The sequence below is a fragment of the Cetorhinus maximus genome, unplaced genomic scaffold (genome assembly GCF_964194155.1).
Source record: "Cetorhinus maximus unplaced genomic scaffold, sCetMax3.hap1.1 HAP1_SCAFFOLD_997, whole genome shotgun sequence".
In the NCBI taxonomy this organism is placed as follows: Eukaryota; Metazoa; Chordata; class Chondrichthyes; order Lamniformes; family Cetorhinidae; genus Cetorhinus; species Cetorhinus maximus.
Genome location: NW_027596939.1, coordinates 45,001 through 61,579, shown reverse-complemented (window position 1 = coordinate 61,579; position 16,579 = coordinate 45,001). Strand labels below are relative to the sequence as shown.

Below are 16,579 nucleotides of genomic sequence, written 5' to 3'. Positions count from 1 at the left end.
GGGTTTTCTTTTTTTTTCTCTCTCTCTCTCTCTCTTCTTCTTTCCCTCCTACTCCCTTTCATCCCTCCCCCACCTGGCTCCCTTCCTTCTCAGCCTCCCCCCACAGGCAAACTGCAAGCCCTACTTACGCCTCACCAGCCTCCAGCCTGCACCCTTGCTCCCGTTCAACATTCGTCCTCTCCGCACTGGGGGAAGCGTCAGGCACGCGCTACCATCCGCCTCTTGTGCCTTTGTCCCCGTACCCCTGCACCTTCTTTCTATCCAAATAATCATCCGACGCCCTCTCGAATGCCTCGATTCTACCTGCCTCCGCCACGCTTGCAGGCAGTCACGGCCTTCCGCACCTCAACCGCCCGTTGCGTCCACAAGCTTTTTCTCACCTCGCATTTGCTTCTTTGGCAACTCACTTTCAATCTGTGGGGCCCTCTCGCTCTTGATCCTTTTACCAGCGGGCACAGAGCTTCTTCCCTCTCTACTCTGCCCTGCCTTCAACTTAGGGAAAGCTCGCCCCGAGGCACAAGGGCGGCCCGACGTGCATGCGTCCGCGCCGATCACAGGCCGCCGAGCCCAGCTTCCCGAGCAGGCTCCACTCGAATGGCCCAGCAACGCCGGGGTAGCTGAATGTGCTGGCCGACCGGCCTGGCTACCTTCTCCCTGCCCGCAAACGAGCCGGGGCACGCGGACCACGCGGACAGCAGCAGCAGCAGCAGCAGCAGCAGCAAAAAGATTGCGCCTCCGTTGTGTGGCAGAGTGAATGTGGAGAGTGGTGACGTGAGCAGCCTCTGCTGGCAGCAAAAGCCTACTGCACCTGGTATTCCCAGGCGGTCTCCCATCCAAGTACTAACCAGGCCTGAGTCTGCTTAGCTTCCGAGATCAGACGAGATCGGGCGTTTTCAGACTAGTATGGCCGTAGGCACTTGCCGCCTGCCTTTCTGGCTAATTCAAGCCTCTCAGTCCAGCCCCTTCTTCTTTACCGCGGGTTTTCTTTTTTTTTCTCTCTCTCTCTCTCTCTCTCTTCTTCTTTCCCTCCTACTCCCTTTCATCCCTCCCCCACCTGGCTCCCTTCCTTCTCAGCCTCCCCCCACAGGCAAACTGCAAGCCCTACTTACGCCTCACCAGCCTCCAGCCTGCACCCTTGCTCCCGTTCAACATTCGTCCTCTCCGCACTGGGGGAAGCGTCAGGCACGCGCTACCATCCGCCTCTTGTGCCTTTGTCCCCGTACCCCTGCACCTTCTTTCTATCCAAATAATCATCCGACGCCCTCTCGAATGCCTCGATTCTACCTGCCTCCGCCACGCTTGCAGGCAGTCACGGCCTTCCGCACCTCAACCGCCCGTTGCGTCCACAAGCTTTTTCTCACCTCGCATTTGCTTCTTTGGCAACTCACTTTCAATCTGTGGGGCCCTCTCGCTCTTGATCCTTTTACCAGCGGGCACAGAGCTTCTTCCCTCTCTACTCTGCCCTGCCTTCAACTTAGGGAAAGCTCGCCCCGAGGCACAAGGGCGGCCCGACGTGCATGCGTCCGCGCCGATCACAGGCCGCCGAGCCCAGCTTCCCGAGCAGGCTCCACTCGAATGGCCCAGCAACGCCGGGGTAGCTGAATGTGCTGGCCGACCGGCCTGGCTACCTTCTCCCTGCCCGCAAACGAGCCGGGGCACGCGGACCACGCGGACAGCAGCAGCAGCAGCAGCAGCAGCAGCAAAAAGATTGCGCCTCCGTTGTGTGGCAGAGTGAATGTGGAGAGTGGTGACGTGAGCAGCCTCTGCTGGCAGCAAAAGCCTACTGCACCTGGTATTCCCAGGCGGTCTCCCATCCAAGTACTAACCAGGCCTGAGTCTGCTTAGCTTCCGAGATCAGACGAGATCGGGCGTTTTCAGACTAGTATGGCCGTAGGCACTTGCCGCCTGCCTTTCTGGCTAATTCAAGCCTCTCAGTCCAGCCCCTTCTTCTTTACCGCGGGTTTTCTTTTTTTTTCTCTCTCTCTCTCTCTCTTCTTCTTTCCCTCCTACTCCCTTTCATCCCTCCCCCACCTGGCCTCCCTTCCTTCTCAGCCTCCCCCCACAGGCAAACTGCAAGCCCTACTTACGCCTCACCAGCCTCCAGCCTGCACCCTTGCTCCCGTTCAACATTCGTCCTCTCCGCACTGGGGGAAGCGTCAGGCACGCGCTACCATCCGCCTCTTGTGCCTTTGTCCCCGTACCCCTGCACCTTCTTTCTATCCAAATAATCATCCGACGCCCTCTCGAATGCCTCGATTCTACCTGCCTCCGCCACGCTTGCAGGCAGTCACGGCCTTCCGCACCTCAACCGCCCGTTGCGTCCACAAGCTTTTTCTCACCTCGCATTTGCTTCTTTGGCAACTCACTTTCAATCTGTGGGGCCCTCTCGCTCTTGATCCTTTTACCAGCGGGCACAGAGCTTCTTCCCTCTCTACTCTGCCCTGCCTTCAACTTAGGGAAAGCTCGCCCCGAGGCACAAGGGCGGCCCGACGTGCATGCGTCCGCGCCGATCACAGGCCGCCGAGCCCAGCTTCCCGAGCAGGCTCCACTCGAATGGCCCAGCAACGCCGGGGTAGCTGAATGTGCTGGCCGACCGGCCTGGCTACCTTCTCCCTGCCCGCAAACGAGCCGGGGCACGCGGACCACGCGGACAGCAGCAGCAGCAGCAGCAGCAGCAGCAGCAAAAAGATTGCGCCTCCGTTGTGTGGCAGAGTGAATGTGGAGAGTGGTGACGTGAGCAGCCTCTGCTGGCAGCAAAAGCCTACTGCACCTGGTATTCCCAGGCGGTCTCCCATCCAAGTACTAACCAGGCCTGAGTCTGCTTAGCTTCCGAGATCAGACGAGATCGGGCGTTTTCAGACTAGTATGGCCGTAGGCACTTGCCGCCTGCCTTTCTGGCTAATTCAAGCCTCTCAGTCCAGCCCCTTCTTCTTTACCGCGGGTTTTCTTTTTTTTTCTCTCTCTCTCTCTCTCTCTCTTCTTTCCCTCCTACTCCCTTTCATCCCTCCCCCACCTGGCTCCCTTCCTTCTCAGCCTCCCCCCACAGGCAAACTGCAAGCCCTACTTACGCCTCACCAGCCTCCAGCCTGCACCCTTGCTCCCGTTCAACATTCGTCCTCTCCGCACTGGGGGAAGCGTCAGGCACGCGCTACCATCCGCCTCTTGTGCCTTTGTCCCCGTACCCCTGCACCTTCTTTCTATCCAAATAATCATCCGACGCCCTCTCGAATGCCTCGATTCTACCTGCCTCCGCCACGCTTGCAGGCAGTCACGGCCTTCCGCACCTCAACCGCCCGTTGCGTCCACAAGCTTTTTCTCACCTCGCATTTGCTTCTTTGGCAACTCACTTTCAATCTGTGGGGCCCTCTCGCTCTTGATCCTTTTACCAGCGGGCACAGAGCTTCTTCCCTCTCTACTCTGCCCTGCCTTCAACTTAGGGAAAGCTCGCCCCGAGGCACAAGGGCGGCCCGACGTGCATGCGTCCGCGCCGATCACAGGCCGCCGAGCCCAGCTTCCCGAGCAGGCTCCACTCGAATGGCCCAGCAACGCCGGGGTAGCTGAATGTGCTGGCCGACCGGCCTGGCTACCTTCTCCCTGCCCGCAAACGAGCCGGGGCACGCGGACCACGCGGACAGCAGCAGCAGCAGCAGCAGCAGCAGCAAAAAGATTGCGCCTCCGTTGTGTGGCAGAGTGAATGTGGAGAGTGGTGACGTGAGCAGCCTCTGCTGGCAGCAAAAGCCTACTGCACCTGGTATTCCCAGGCGGTCTCCCATCCAAGTACTAACCAGGCCTGAGTCTGCTTAGCTTCCGAGATCAGACGAGATCGGGCGTTTTCAGACTAGTATGGCCGTAGGCACTTGCCGCCTGCCTTTCTGGCTAATTCAAGCCTCTCAGTCCAGCCCCTTCTTCTTTACCGCGGGTTTTCTTTTTTTTTCTCTCTCTCTCTCTCTCTTCTTCTTTCCCTCCTACTCCCTTTCATCCCTCCCCCACCTGGCTCCCTTCCTTCTCAGCCTCCCCCCACAGGCAAACTGCAAGCCCTACTTACGCCTCACCAGCCTCCAGCCTGCACCCTTGCTCCCGTTCAACATTCGTCCTCTCCGCACTGGGGGAAGCGTCAGGCACGCGCTACCATCCGCCTCTTGTGCCTTTGTCCCCGTACCCCTGCACCTTCTTTCTATCCAAATAATCATCCGACGCCCTCTCGAATGCCTCGATTCTACCTGCCTCCGCCACGCTTGCAGGCAGTCACGGCCTTCCGCACCTCAACCGCCCGTTGCGTCCACAAGCTTTTTCTCACCTCGCATTTGCTTCTTTGGCAACTCACTTTCAATCTGTGGGGCCCTCTCGCTCTTGATCCTTTTACCAGCGGGCACAGAGCTTCTTCCCTCTCTACTCTGCCCTGCCTTCAACTTAGGGAAAGCTCGCCCCGAGGCACAAGGGCGGCCCGACGTGCATGCGTCCGCGCCGATCACAGGCCGCCGAGCCCAGCTTCCCGAGCAGGCTCCACTCGAATGGCCCAGCAACGCCGGGGTAGCTGAATGTGCTGGCCGACCGGCCTGGCTACCTTCTCCCTGCCCGCAAACGAGCCGGGGCACGCGGACCACGCGGACAGCAGCAGCAGCAGCAGCAGCAGCAGCAGCAAAAAGATTGCGCCTCCGTTGTGTGGCAGAGTGAATGTGGAGAGTGGTGACGTGAGCAGCCTCTGCTGGCAGCAAAAGCCTACTGCACCTGGTATTCCCAGGCGGTCTCCCATCCAAGTACTAACCAGGCCTGAGTCTGCTTAGCTTCCGAGATCAGACGAGATCGGGCGTTTTCAGACTAGTATGGCCGTAGGCACTTGCCGCCTGCCTTTCTGGCTAATTCAAGCCTCTCAGTCCAGCCCCTTCTTCTTTACCGCGGGTTTTCTTTTTTTTTCTCTCTCTCTCTCTCTCTTCTTCTTTCCCTCCTACTCCCTTTCATCCCTCCCCCACCTGGCTCCCTTCCTTCTCAGCCTCCCCCCACAGGCAAACTGCAAGCCCTACTTACGCCTCACCAGCCTCCAGCCTGCACCCTTGCTCCCGTTCAACATTCGTCCTCTCCGCACTGGGGGAAGCGTCAGGCACGCGCTACCATCCGCCTCTTGTGCCTTTGTCCCCGTACCCCTGCACCTTCTTTCTATCCAAATAATCATCCGACGCCCTCTCGAATGCCTCGATTCTACCTGCCTCCGCCACGCTTGCAGGCAGTCACGGCCTTCCGCACCTCAACCGCCCGTTGCGTCCACAAGCTTTTTCTCACCTCGCATTTGCTTCTTTGGCAACTCACTTTCAATCTGTGGGGCCCTCTCGCTCTTGATCCTTTTACCAGCGGGCACAGAGCTTCTTCCCTCTCTACTCTGCCCTGCCTTCAACTTAGGGAAAGCTCGCCCCGAGGCACAAGGGCGGCCCGACGTGCATGCGTCCGCGCCGATCACAGGCCGCCGAGCCCAGCTTCCCGAGCAGGCTCCACTCGAATGGCCCAGCAACGCCGGGGTAGCTGAATGTGCTGGCCGACCGGCCTGGCTACCTTCTCCCTGCCCGCAAACGAGCCGGGGCACGCGGACCACGCGGACAGCAGCAGCAGCAGCAGCAGCAGCAGCAGCAAAAAGATTGCGCCTCCGTTGTGTGGCAGAGTGAATGTGGAGAGTGGTGACGTGAGCAGCCTCTGCTGGCAGCAAAAGCCTACTGCACCTGGTATTCCCAGGCGGTCTCCCATCCAAGTACTAACCAGGCCTGAGTCTGCTTAGCTTCCGAGATCAGACGAGATCGGGCGTTTTCAGACTAGTATGGCCGTAGGCACTTGCCGCCTGCCTTTCTGGCTAATTCAAGCCTCTCAGTCCAGCCCCTTCTTCTTTACCGCGGGTTTTCTTTTTTTTTCTCTCTCTCTCTCTCTCTTCTTCTTTCCCTCCTACTCCCTTTCATCCCTCCCCCACCTGGCTCCCTTCCTTCTCAGCCTCCCCCCACAGGCAAACTGCAAGCCCTACTTACGCCTCACCAGCCTCCAGCCTGCACCCTTGCTCCCGTTCAACATTCGTCCTCTCCGCACTGGGGGAAGCGTCAGGCACGCGCTACCATCCGCCTCTTGTGCCTTTGTCCCCGTACCCCTGCACCTTCTTTCTATCCAAATAATCATCCGACGCCCTCTCGAATGCCTCGATTCTACCTGCCTCCGCCACGCTTGCAGGCAGTCACGGCCTTCCGCACCTCAACCGCCCGTTGCGTCCACAAGCTTTTTCTCACCTCGCATTTGCTTCTTTGGCAACTCACTTTCAATCTGTGGGGCCCTCTCGCTCTTGATCCTTTTACCAGCGGGCACAGAGCTTCTTCCCTCTCTACTCTGCCCTGCCTTCAACTTAGGGAAAGCTCGCCCCGAGGCACAAGGGCGGCCCGACGTGCATGCGTCCGCGCCGATCACAGGCCGCCGAGCCCAGCTTCCCGAGCAGGCTCCACTCGAATGGCCCAGCAACGCCGGGGTAGCTGAATGTGCTGGCCGACCGGCCTGGCTACCTTCTCCCTGCCCGCAAACGAGCCGGGGCACGCGGACCACGCGGACAGCAGCAGCAGCAGCAGCAGCAGCAGCAAAAAGATTGCGCCTCCGTTGTGTGGCAGAGTGAATGTGGAGAGTGGTGACGTGAGCAGCCTCTGCTGGCAGCAAAAGCCTACTGCACCTGGTATTCCCAGGCGGTCTCCCATCCAAGTACTAACCAGGCCTGAGTCTGCTTAGCTTCCGAGATCAGACGAGATCGGGCGTTTTCAGACTAGTATGGCCGTAGGCACTTGCCGCCTGCCTTTCTGGCTAATTCAAGCCTCTCAGTCCAGCCCCTTCTTCTTTACCGCGGGTTTTCTTTTTTTTTCTCTCTCTCTCTCTCTCTTCTTCTTTCCCTCCTACTCCCTTTCATCCCTCCCCCACCTGGCTCCCTTCCTTCTCAGCCTCCCCCCACAGGCAAACTGCAAGCCCTACTTACGCCTCACCAGCCTCCAGCCTGCACCCTTGCTCCCGTTCAACATTCGTCCTCTCCGCACTGGGGGAAGCGTCAGGCACGCGCTACCATCCGCCTCTTGTGCCTTTGTCCCCGTACCCCTGCACCTTCTTTCTATCCAAATAATCATCCGACGCCCTCTCGAATGCCTCGATTCTACCTGCCTCCGCCACGCTTGCAGGCAGTCACGGCCTTCCGCACCTCAACCGCCCGTTGCGTCCACAAGCTTTTTCTCACCCACCTCGCATTTGCTTCTTTGGCAACTCACTTTCAATCTGTGGGGCCCTCTCGCTCTTGATCCTTTTACCAGCGGGCACAGAGCTTCTTCCCTCTCTACTCTGCCCTGCCTTCAACTTAGGGAAAGCTCGCCCCGAGGCACAAGGGCGGCCCGACGTGCATGCGTCCGCGCCGATCACAGGCCGCCGAGCCCAGCTTCCCGAGCAGGCTCCACTCGAATGGCCCAGCAACGCCGGGGTAGCTGAATGTGCTGGCCGACCGGCCTGGCTACCTTCTCCCTGCCCGCAAACGAGCCGGGGCACGCGGACCACGCGGACAGCAGCAGCAGCAGCAGCAGCAAAAAGATTGCGCCTCCGTTGTGTGGCAGAGTGAATGTGGAGAGTGGTGACGTGAGCAGCCTCTGCTGGCAGCAAAAGCCTACTGCACCTGGTATTCCCAGGCGGTCTCCCATCCAAGTACTAACCAGGCCTGAGTCTGCTTAGCTTCCGAGATCAGACGAGATCGGGCGTTTTCAGACTAGTATGGCCGTAGGCACTTGCCGCCTGCCTTTCTGGCTAATTCAAGCCTCTCAGTCCAGCCCCTTCTTCTTTACCGTGGGTTTTCTTTTTTTTTCTCTCTCTCTCTCTCTCTTCTTCTTTCCCTCCTACTCCCTTTCATCCCTCCCCCACCTGGCTCCCTTCCTTCTCAGCCTCCCCCCACAGGCAAACTGCAAGCCCTACTTACGCCTCACCAGCCTCCAGCCTGCACCCTTGCTCCCGTTCAACATTCGTCCTCTCCGCACTGGGGGAAGCGTCAGGCACGCGCTACCATCCGCCTCTTGTGCCTTTGTCCCCGTACCCCTGCACCTTCTTTCTATCCAAATAATCATCCGACGCCCTCTCGAATGCCTCGATTCTACCTGCCTCCGCCACGCTTGCAGGCAGTCACGGCCTTCCGCACCTCAACCGCCCGTTGCGTCCACAAGCTTTTTCTCACCTCGCATTTGCTTCTTTGGCAACTCACTTTCAATCTGTGGGGCCCTCTCGCTCTTGATCCTTTTACCAGCGGGCACAGAGCTTCTTCCCTCTCTACTCTGCCCTGCCTTCAACTTAGGGAAAGCTCGCCCCGAGGCACAAGGGCGGCCCGACGTGCATGCGTCCGCGCCGATCACAGGCCGCCGAGCCCAGCGTCCCGAGCAGGCTCCACTCGAATGGCCCAGCAACGCCGGGGTAGCTGAATGTGCTGGCCGACCGGCCTGGCTACCTTCTCCCTGCCCGCAAACGAGCCGGGGCACGCGGACCACGCGGACAGCAGCAGCAGCAGCAGCAGCAGCAGCAAAAAGATTGCGCCTCCGTTGTGTGGCAGAGTGAATGTGGAGAGTGGTGACGTGAGCAGCCTCTGCTGGCAGCAAAAGCCTACTGCACCTGGTATTCCCAGGCGGTCTCCCATCCAAGTACTAACCAGGCCTGAGTCTGCTTAGCTTCCGAGATCAGACGAGATCGGGCGTTTTCAGACTAGTATGGCCGTAGGCACTTGCCGCCTGCCTTTCTGGCTAATTCAAGCCTCTCAGTCCAGCCCCTTCTTCTTTACCGCGGGTTTTCTTTTTTTTTCTCTCTCTCTCTCTCTCTCTCTTCTTCTTTCCCTCCTACTCCCTTTCATCCCTCCCCCACCTGGCTCCCTTCCTTCTCAGCCTCCCCCCACAGGCAAACTGCAAGCCCTACTTACGCCTCACCAGCCTCCAGCCTGCACCCTTGCTCCCGTTCAACATTCGTCCTCTCCGCACTGGGGGAAGCGTCAGGCACGCGCTACCATCCGCCTCTTGTGCCTTTGTCCCCGTACCCCTGCACCTTCTTTCTATCCAAATAATCATCCGACGCCCTCTCGAATGCCTCGATTCTACCTGCCTCCGCCACGCTTGCAGGCAGTCACGGCCTTCCGCACCTCAACCGCCCGTTGCGTCCACAAGCTTTTTCTCACCTCGCATTTGCTTCTTTGGCAACTCACTTTCAATCTGTGGGGCCCTCTCGCTCTTGATCCTTTTACCAGCGGGCACAGAGCTTCTTCCCTCTCTACTCTGCCCTGCCTTCAACTTAGGGAAAGCTCGCCCCGAGGCACAAGGGCGGCCCGACGTGCATGCGTCCGCGCCGATCACAGGCCGCCGAGCCCAGCTTCCCGAGCAGGCTCCACTCGAATGGCCCAGCAACGCCGGGGTAGCTGAATGTGCTGGCCGACCGGCCTGGCTACCTTCTCCCTGCCCGCAAACGAGCCGGGGCACGCGGACCACGCGGACAGCAGCAGCAGCAGCAGCAGCAGCAGCAAAAAGATTGCGCCTCCGTTGTGTGGCAGAGTGAATGTGGAGAGTGGTGACGTGAGCAGCCTCTGCTGGCAGCAAAAGCCTACTGCACCTGGTATTCCCAGGCGGTCTCCCATCCACAAGTACTAACCAGGCCTGAGTCTGCTTAGCTTCCGAGATCAGACGAGATCGGGCGTTTTCAGACTAGTATGGCCGTAGGCACTTGCCGCCTGCCTTTCTGGCTAATTCAAGCCTCTCAGTCCAGCCCCTTCTTCTTTACCGCGGGTTTTCTTTTTTTTTCTCTCTCTCTCTCTCTCTTCTTCTTTCCCTCCTACTCCCTTTCATCCCTCCCCCACCTGGCTCCCTTCCTTCTCAGCCTCCCCCCACAGGCAAACTGCAAGCCCTACTTACGCCTCACCAGCCTCCAGCCTGCACCCTTGCTCCCGTTCAACATTCGTCCTCTCCGCACTGGGGGAAGCGTCAGGCACGCGCTACCATCCGCCTCTTGTGCCTTTGTCCCCGTACCCCTGCACCTTCTTTCTATCCAAATAATCATCCGACGCCCTCTCGAATGCCTCGATTCTACCTGCCTCCGCCACGCTTGCAGGCAGTCACGGCCTTCCGCACCTCAACCGCCCGTTGCGTCCACAAGCTTTTTCTCACCTCGCATTTGCTTCTTTGGCAACTCACTTTCAATCTGTGGGGCCCTCTCGCTCTTGATCCTTTTACCAGCGGGCACAGAGCTTCTTCCCTCTCTACTCTGCCCTGCCTTCAACTTAGGGAAAGCTCGCCCCGAGGCACAAGGGCGGCCCGACGTGCATGCGTCCGCGCCGATCACAGGCCGCCGAGCCCAGCTTCCCGAGCAGGCTCCACTCGAATGGCCCAGCAACGCCGGGGTAGCTGAATGTGCTGGCCGACCGGCCTGGCTACCTTCTCCCTGCCCGCAAACGAGCCGGGGCACGCGGACCACGCGGACAGCAGCAGCAGCAGCAGCAGCAGCAGCAAAAAGATTGCGCCTCCGTTGTGTGGCAGAGTGAATGTGGAGAGTGGTGACGTGAGCAGCCTCTGCTGGCAGCAAAAGCCTACTGCACCTGGTATTCCCAGGCGGTCTCCCATCCAAGTACTAACCAGGCCTGAGTCTGCTTAGCTTCCGAGATCAGACGAGATCGGGCGTTTTCAGACTAGTATGGCCGTAGGCACTTGCCGCCTGCCTTTCTGGCTAATTCAAGCCTCTCAGTCCAGCCCCTTCTTCTTTACCGCGGGTTTTCTTTTTTTTTCTCTCTCTCTCTCTCTCTTCTTCTTTCCCTCCTACTCCCTTTCATCCCTCCCCCACCTGGCTCCCTTCCTTCTCAGCCTCCCCCCACAGGCAAACTGCAAGCCCTACTTACGCCTCACCAGCCTCCAGCCTGCACCCTTGCTCCCGTTCAACATTCGTCCTCTCCGCACTGGGGGAAGCGTCAGGCACGCGCTACCATCCGCCTCTTGTGCCTTTGTCCCCGTACCCCTGCACCTTCTTTCTATCCAAATAATCATCCGACGCCCTCTCGAATGCCTCGATTCTACCTGCCTCCGCCACGCTTGCAGGCAGTCACGGCCTTCCGCACCTCAACCGCCCGTTGCGTCCACAAGCTTTTTCTCACCTCGCATTTGCTTCTTTGGCAACTCACTTTCAATCTGTGGGGCCCTCTCGCTCTTGATCCTTTTACCAGCGGGCACAGAGCTTCTTCCCTCTCTACTCTGCCCTGCCTTCAACTTAGGGAAAGCTCGCCCCGAGGCACAAGGGCGGCCCGACGTGCATGCGTCCGCGCCGATCACAGGCCGCCGAGCCCAGCTTCCCGAGCAGGCTCCACTCGAATGGCCCAGCAACGCCGGGGTAGCTGAATGTGCTGGCCGACCGGCCTGGCTACCTTCTCCCTGCCCGCAAACGAGCCGGGGCACGCGGACCACGCGGACAGCAGCAGCAGCAGCAGCAGCAGCAGCAGCAAAAGATTGCGCCTCCGTTGTGTGGCAGAGTGAATGTGGAGAGTGGTGACGTGAGCAGCCTCTGCTGGCAGCAAAAGCCTACTGCACCTGGTATTCCCAGGCGGTCTCCCATCCAAGTACTAACCAGGCCTGAGTCTGCTTAGCTTCCGAGATCAGACGAGATCGGGCGTTTTCAGACTAGTATGGCCGTAGGCACTTGCCGCCTGCCTTTCTGGCTAATTCAAGCCTCTCAGTCCAGCCCCTTCTTCTTTACCGCGGGTTTTCTTTTTTTTTCTCTCTCTCTCTCTCTCTTCTTCTTTCCCTCCTACTCCCTTTCATCCCTCCCCCACCTGGCTCCCTTCCTTCTCAGCCTCCCCCCACAGGCAAACTGCAAGCCCTACTTACGCCTCACCAGCCTCCAGCCTGCACCCTTGCTCCCGTTCAACATTCGTCCTCTCCGCACTGGGGGAAGCGTCAGGCACGCGCTACCATCCGCCTCTTGTGCCTTTGTCCCCGTACCCCTGCACCTTCTTTCTATCCAAATAATCATCCGACGCCCTCTCGAATGCCTCGATTCTACCTGCCTCCGCCACGCTTGCAGGCAGTCACGGCCTTCCGCACCTCAACCGCCCGTTGCGTCCACAAGCTTTTTCTCACCTCGCATTTGCTTCTTTGGCAACTCACTTTCAATCTGTGGGGCCCTCTCGCTCTTGATCCTTTTACCAGCGGGCACAGAGCTTCTTCCCTCTCTACTCTGCCCTGCCTTCAACTTAGGGAAAGCTCGCCCCGAGGCACAAGGGCGGCCCGACGTGCATGCGTCCGCGCCGATCACAGGCCGCCGAGCCCAGCTTCCCGAGCAGGCTCCACTCGAATGGCCCAGCAACGCCGGGGTAGCTGAATGTGCTGGCCGACCGGCCTGGCTACCTTCTCCCTGCCCGCAAACGAGCCGGGGCACGCGGACCACGCGGACAGCAGCAGCAGCAGCAGCAGCAGCAGCAGCAAAAAGATTGCGCCTCCGTTGTGTGGCAGAGTGAATGTGGAGAGTGGTGACGTGAGCAGCCTCTGCTGGCAGCAAAAGCCTACTGCACCTGGTATTCCCAGGCGGTCTCCCATCCAAGTACTAACCAGGCCTGAGTCTGCTTAGCTTCCGAGATCAGACGAGATCGGGCGTTTTCAGACTAGTATGGCCGTAGGCACTTGCCGCCTGCCTTTCTGGCTAATTCAAGCCTCTCAGTCCAGCCCCTTCTTCTTTACCGCGGGTTTTCTTTTTTTTTCTCTCTCTCTCTCTCTCTCTTCTTCTTTCCCTCCTACTCCCTTTCATCCCTCCCCCACCTGGCTCCCTTCCTTCTCAGCCTCCCCCCACAGGCAAACTGCAAGCCCTACTTACGCCTCACCAGCCTCCAGCCTGCACCCTTGCTCCCGTTCAACATTCGTCCTCTCCGCACTGGGGGAAGCGTCAGGCACGCGCTACCATCCGCCTCTTGTGCCTTTGTCCCCGTACCCCTGCACCTTCTTTCTATCCAAATAATCATCCGACGCCCTCTCGAATGCCTCGATTCTACCTGCCTCCGCCACGCTTGCAGGCAGTCACGGCCTTCCGCACCTCAACCGCCCGTTGCGTCCACAAGCTTTTTCTCACCTCGCATTTGCTTCTTTGGCAACTCACTTTCAATCTGTGGGGCCCTCTCGCTCTTGATCCTTTTACCAGCGGGCACAGAGCTTCTTCCCTCTCTACTCTGCCCTGCCTTCAACTTAGGGAAAGCTCGCCCCGAGGCACAAGGGCGGCCCGACGTGCATGCGTCCGCGCCGATCACAGGCCGCCGAGCCCAGCTTCCCGAGCAGGCTCCACTCGAATGGCCCAGCAACGCCGGGGTAGCTGAATGTGCTGGCCGACCGGCCTGGCTACCTTCTCCCTGCCCGCAAACGAGCCGGGGCACGCGGACCACGCGGACAGCAGCAGCAGCAGCAGCAGCAGCAGCAGCAAAAAGATTGCGCCTCCGTTGTGTGGCAGAGTGAATGTGGAGAGTGGTGACGTGAGCAGCCTCTGCTGGCAGCAAAAGCCTACTGCACCTGGTATTCCCAGGCGGTCTCCCATCCAAGTACTAACCAGGCCTGAGTCTGCTTAGCTTCCGAGATCAGACGAGATCGGGCGTTTTCAGACTAGTATGGCCGTAGGCACTTGCCGCCTGCCTTTCTGGCTAATTCAAGCCTCTCAGTCCAGCCCCTTCTTCTTTACCGCGGGTTTTCTTTTTTTTTCTCTCTCTCTCTCTCTCTTCTTCTTTCCCTCCTACTCCCTTTCATCCCTCCCCCACCTGGCTCCCTTCCTTCTCAGCCTCCCCCCACAGGCAAACTGCAAGCCCTACTTACGCCTCACCAGCCTCCAGCCTGCACCCTTGCTCCCGTTCAACATTCGTCCTCTCCGCACTGGGGGAAGCGTCAGGCACGCGCTACCATCCGCCTCTTGTGCCTTTGTCCCCGTACCCCTGCACCTTCTTTCTATCCAAATAATCATCCGACGCCCTCTCGAATGCCTCGATTCTACCTGCCTCCGCCACGCTTGCAGGCAGTCACGGCCTTCCGCACCTCAACCGCCCGTTGCGTCCACAAGCTTTTTCTCACCTCGCATTTGCTTCTTTGGCAACTCACTTTCAATCTGTGGGGCCCTCTCGCTCTTGATCCTTTTACCAGCGGGCACAGAGCTTCTTCCCTCTCTACTCTGCCCTGCCTTCAACTTAGGGAAAGCTCGCCCCGAGGCACAAGGGCGGCCCGACGTGCATGCGTCCGCGCCGATCACAGGCCGCCGAGCCCAGCTTCCCGAGCAGGCTCCACTCGAATGGCCCAGCAACGCCGGGGTAGCTGAATGTGCTGGCCGACCGGCCTGGCTACCTTCTCCCTGCCCGCAAACGAGCCGGGGCACGCGGACCACGCGGACAGCAGCAGCAGCAGCAGCAGCAGCAGCAGCAAAAAGATTGCGCCTCCGTTGTGTGGCAGAGTGAATGTGGAGAGTGGTGACGTGAGCAGCCTCTGCTGGCAGCAAAAGCCTACTGCACCTGGTATTCCCAGGCGGTCTCCCATCCAAGTACTAACCAGGCCTGAGTCTGCTTAGCTTCCGAGATCAGACGAGATCGGGCGTTTTCAGACTAGTATGGCCGTAGGCACTTGCCGCCTGCCTTTCTGGCTAATTCAAGCCTCTCAGTCCAGCCCCTTCTTCTTTACCGCGGGTTTTCTTTTTTTTTCTCTCTCTCTCTCTCTCTTCTTCTTTCCCTCCTACTCCCTTTCATCCCTCCCCCACCTGGCTCCCTTCCTTCTCAGCCTCCCCCCACAGGCAAACTGCAAGCCCTACTTACGCCTCACCAGCCTCCAGCCTGCACCCTTGCTCCCGTTCAACATTCGTCCTCTCCGCACTGGGGGAAGCGTCAGGCACGCGCTACCATCCGCCTCTTGTGCCTTTGTCCCCGTACCCCTGCACCTTCTTTCTATCCAAATAATCATCCGACGCCCTCTCGAATGCCTCGATTCTACCTGCCTCCGCCACGCTTGCAGGCAGTCACGGCCTTCCGCACCTCAACCGCCCGTTGCGTCCACAAGCTTTTTCTCACCTCGCATTTGCTTCTTTGGCAACTCACTTTCAATCTGTGGGGCCCTCTCGCTCTTGATCCTTTTACCAGCGGGCACAGAGCTTCTTCCCTCTCTACTCTGCCCTGCCTTCAACTTAGGGAAAGCTCGCCCCGAGGCACAAGGGCGGCCCGACGTGCATGCGTCCGCGCCGATCACAGGCCGCCGAGCCCAGCTTCCCGAGCAGGCTCCACTCGAATGGCCCAGCAACGCCGGGGTAGCTGAATGTGCTGGCCGACCGGCCTGGCTACCTTCTCCCTGCCCGCAAACGAGCCGGGGCACGCGGACCACGCGGACAGCAGCAGCAGCAGCAGCAGCAGCAGCAGCAAAAGATTGCGCCTCCGTTGTGTGGCAGAGTGAATGTGGAGAGTGGTGACGTGAGCAGCCTCTGCTGGCAGCAAAAGCCTACTGCACCTGGTATTCCCAGGCGGTCTCCCATCCAAGTACTAACCAGGCCTGAGTCTGCTTAGCTTCCGAGATCAGACGAGATCGGGCGTTTTCAGACTAGTATGGCCGTAGGCACTTGCCGCCTGCCTTTCTGGCTAATTCAAGCCTCTCAGTCCAGCCCCTTCTTCTTTACCGCGGGTTTTCTTTTTTTTTCTCTCTCTCTCTCTCTCTTCTTCTTTCCCTCCTACTCCCTTTCATCCCTCCCCCACCTGGCTCCCTTCCTTCTCAGCCTCCCCCCACAGGCAAACTGCAAGCCCTACTTACGCCTCACCAGCCTCCAGCCTGCACCCTTGCTCCCGTTCAACATTCGTCCTCTCCGCACTGGGGGAAGCGTCAGGCACGCCCATCCGCCTCTTGTGCCTTTGTCCCCGTACCCCTGCACCTTCTTTCTATCCAAATAATCATCCGACGCCCTCTCGAATGCCTCGATTCTACCTGCCTCCGCCACGCTTGCAGGCAGTCACGGCCTTCCGCACCTCAACCGCCCGTTGCGTCCACAAGCTTTTTCTCACCTCGCATTTGCTTCTTTGGCAACTCACTTTCAATCTGTGGGGCCCTCTCGCTCTTGATCCTTTTACCAGCGGGCACAGAGCTTCTTCCCTCTCTACTCTGCCCTGCCTTCAACTTAGGGAAAGCTCGCCCCGAGGCACAAGGGCGGCCCGACGTGCATGCGTCCGCGCCGATCACAGGCCGCCGAGCCCAGCTTCCCGAGCAGGCTCCACTCGAATGGCCCAGCAACGCCGGGGTAGCTGAATGTGCTGGCCGACCGGCCTGGCTACCTTCTCCCTGCCCGCAAACGAGCCGGGGCACGCGGACCACGCGGACAGCAGCAGCAGCAGCAGCAGCAGCAGCAGCAAAAAGATTGCGCCTCCGTTGTGTGGCAGAGTGAATGTGGAGAGTGGTGACGTGAGCAGCCTCTGCTGGCAGCAAAAGCCTACTGCACCTGGTATTCCCAGGCGGTCTCCCATCCAAGTACTAACCAGGCCTGAGTCTGCTTAGCTTCCGAGATCAGACGAGATCGGGCGTTTTCAGACTAGTATGGCCGTAGG

At 59.3% G+C, this 16,579-nt stretch overlaps 17 non-coding genes across 17 annotated transcripts in view; all 17 read right to left on the bottom strand.

Annotated features, from left to right (window-relative positions):
- Positions 1-796: 796 nt before the first annotated feature.
- On the bottom strand, positions 797-915 carry LOC144675434 (5S ribosomal RNA). Its single transcript, XR_013574972.1, has one exon. It is a non-coding gene; the product is annotated as a 5S ribosomal RNA (ribosomal RNA).
- An 862-nt stretch (positions 916-1,777) lies between these two features.
- LOC144675432 (5S ribosomal RNA) lies at positions 1,778-1,896 on the bottom strand. Its single transcript, XR_013574971.1, has one exon. It is a non-coding gene; the product is annotated as a 5S ribosomal RNA (ribosomal RNA).
- Positions 1,897-2,758: 862 nt separating this feature from the next.
- Positions 2,759-2,877, bottom strand: LOC144675430 (5S ribosomal RNA). The gene has a single exon (XR_013574969.1). It is a non-coding gene; the product is annotated as a 5S ribosomal RNA (ribosomal RNA).
- Positions 2,878-3,736: 859 nt separating this feature from the next.
- Positions 3,737-3,855, bottom strand: LOC144675429 (5S ribosomal RNA). Its single transcript, XR_013574968.1, has one exon. It is a non-coding gene; the product is annotated as a 5S ribosomal RNA (ribosomal RNA).
- An 861-nt stretch (positions 3,856-4,716) lies between these two features.
- Positions 4,717-4,835, bottom strand: LOC144675428 (5S ribosomal RNA). The gene has a single exon (XR_013574967.1). It is a non-coding gene; the product is annotated as a 5S ribosomal RNA (ribosomal RNA).
- Positions 4,836-5,696: 861 nt separating this feature from the next.
- Positions 5,697-5,815, bottom strand: LOC144675427 (5S ribosomal RNA). The gene has a single exon (XR_013574966.1). It is a non-coding gene; the product is annotated as a 5S ribosomal RNA (ribosomal RNA).
- An 858-nt stretch (positions 5,816-6,673) lies between these two features.
- On the bottom strand, positions 6,674-6,792 carry LOC144675426 (5S ribosomal RNA). The gene has a single exon (XR_013574965.1). It is a non-coding gene; the product is annotated as a 5S ribosomal RNA (ribosomal RNA).
- Positions 6,793-7,648: 856 nt separating this feature from the next.
- Positions 7,649-7,767, bottom strand: LOC144675425 (5S ribosomal RNA). The gene has a single exon (XR_013574964.1). It is a non-coding gene; the product is annotated as a 5S ribosomal RNA (ribosomal RNA).
- Positions 7,768-8,625: 858 nt separating this feature from the next.
- On the bottom strand, positions 8,626-8,744 carry LOC144675424 (5S ribosomal RNA). The gene has a single exon (XR_013574963.1). It is a non-coding gene; the product is annotated as a 5S ribosomal RNA (ribosomal RNA).
- Positions 8,745-9,606: 862 nt separating this feature from the next.
- LOC144675498 (5S ribosomal RNA) lies at positions 9,607-9,727 on the bottom strand. The gene has a single exon (XR_013575035.1). It is a non-coding gene; the product is annotated as a 5S ribosomal RNA (ribosomal RNA).
- An 858-nt stretch (positions 9,728-10,585) lies between these two features.
- LOC144675423 (5S ribosomal RNA) lies at positions 10,586-10,704 on the bottom strand. Its single transcript, XR_013574962.1, has one exon. It is a non-coding gene; the product is annotated as a 5S ribosomal RNA (ribosomal RNA).
- Positions 10,705-11,564: 860 nt separating this feature from the next.
- LOC144675422 (5S ribosomal RNA) lies at positions 11,565-11,683 on the bottom strand. The gene has a single exon (XR_013574961.1). It is a non-coding gene; the product is annotated as a 5S ribosomal RNA (ribosomal RNA).
- An 861-nt stretch (positions 11,684-12,544) lies between these two features.
- LOC144675421 (5S ribosomal RNA) lies at positions 12,545-12,663 on the bottom strand. Its single transcript, XR_013574960.1, has one exon. It is a non-coding gene; the product is annotated as a 5S ribosomal RNA (ribosomal RNA).
- Positions 12,664-13,526: 863 nt separating this feature from the next.
- On the bottom strand, positions 13,527-13,645 carry LOC144675419 (5S ribosomal RNA). The gene has a single exon (XR_013574958.1). It is a non-coding gene; the product is annotated as a 5S ribosomal RNA (ribosomal RNA).
- Positions 13,646-14,506: 861 nt separating this feature from the next.
- Positions 14,507-14,625, bottom strand: LOC144675418 (5S ribosomal RNA). The gene has a single exon (XR_013574957.1). It is a non-coding gene; the product is annotated as a 5S ribosomal RNA (ribosomal RNA).
- An 860-nt stretch (positions 14,626-15,485) lies between these two features.
- On the bottom strand, positions 15,486-15,604 carry LOC144675416 (5S ribosomal RNA). Its single transcript, XR_013574956.1, has one exon. It is a non-coding gene; the product is annotated as a 5S ribosomal RNA (ribosomal RNA).
- An 857-nt stretch (positions 15,605-16,461) lies between these two features.
- The window catches only part of LOC144675415 (5S ribosomal RNA), a 119-nt gene continuing 1 nt past the window's right edge, over positions 16,462-16,579 (bottom strand). The window contains exon 1 of the ribosomal RNA XR_013574955.1: positions 16,462-16,579. This exon is cut by the window's right edge and continues 1 nt beyond it. This is a non-coding gene — a ribosomal RNA (5S ribosomal RNA).